This window comes from Rhagoletis zephyria, unplaced genomic scaffold (genome assembly GCF_001687245.7).
Source record: "Rhagoletis zephyria isolate East Lansing unplaced genomic scaffold, Rhagoletis_zephyria_1.1 Rzeph_scaffold_01359, whole genome shotgun sequence".
NCBI classification, from domain to species: Eukaryota; Metazoa; Arthropoda; class Insecta; order Diptera; family Tephritidae; genus Rhagoletis; species Rhagoletis zephyria.
This window is the reverse complement of record NW_016158443.1, coordinates 124,707-124,959: the sequence shown is the minus strand read 5'-3', so window position 1 is coordinate 124,959 and position 253 is coordinate 124,707.

Here is a 253-nt window from a genome sequence, read left to right as displayed (position 1 = left end):
GGTGTGGTGCGTGATGAACGCTAAGCCACCACCATTATCTCGCTCGCGATCTCGACGGTGCACGTTGTACCCGGCGCAATTCAACAAAGTTGAATTGCTGTGCAACTTCGTCTCTTGGACCGCAGCTATCAATATACCATGCCGACACATGAAGACGGTTATCTCCTCAATCTTGCTCTTGTTAAATTGGAGGAGCTTCATGTGGTTCGGGAGACGTGTCGTGATGTGGGGTGTAAGTGATGTGTGTGTTCTT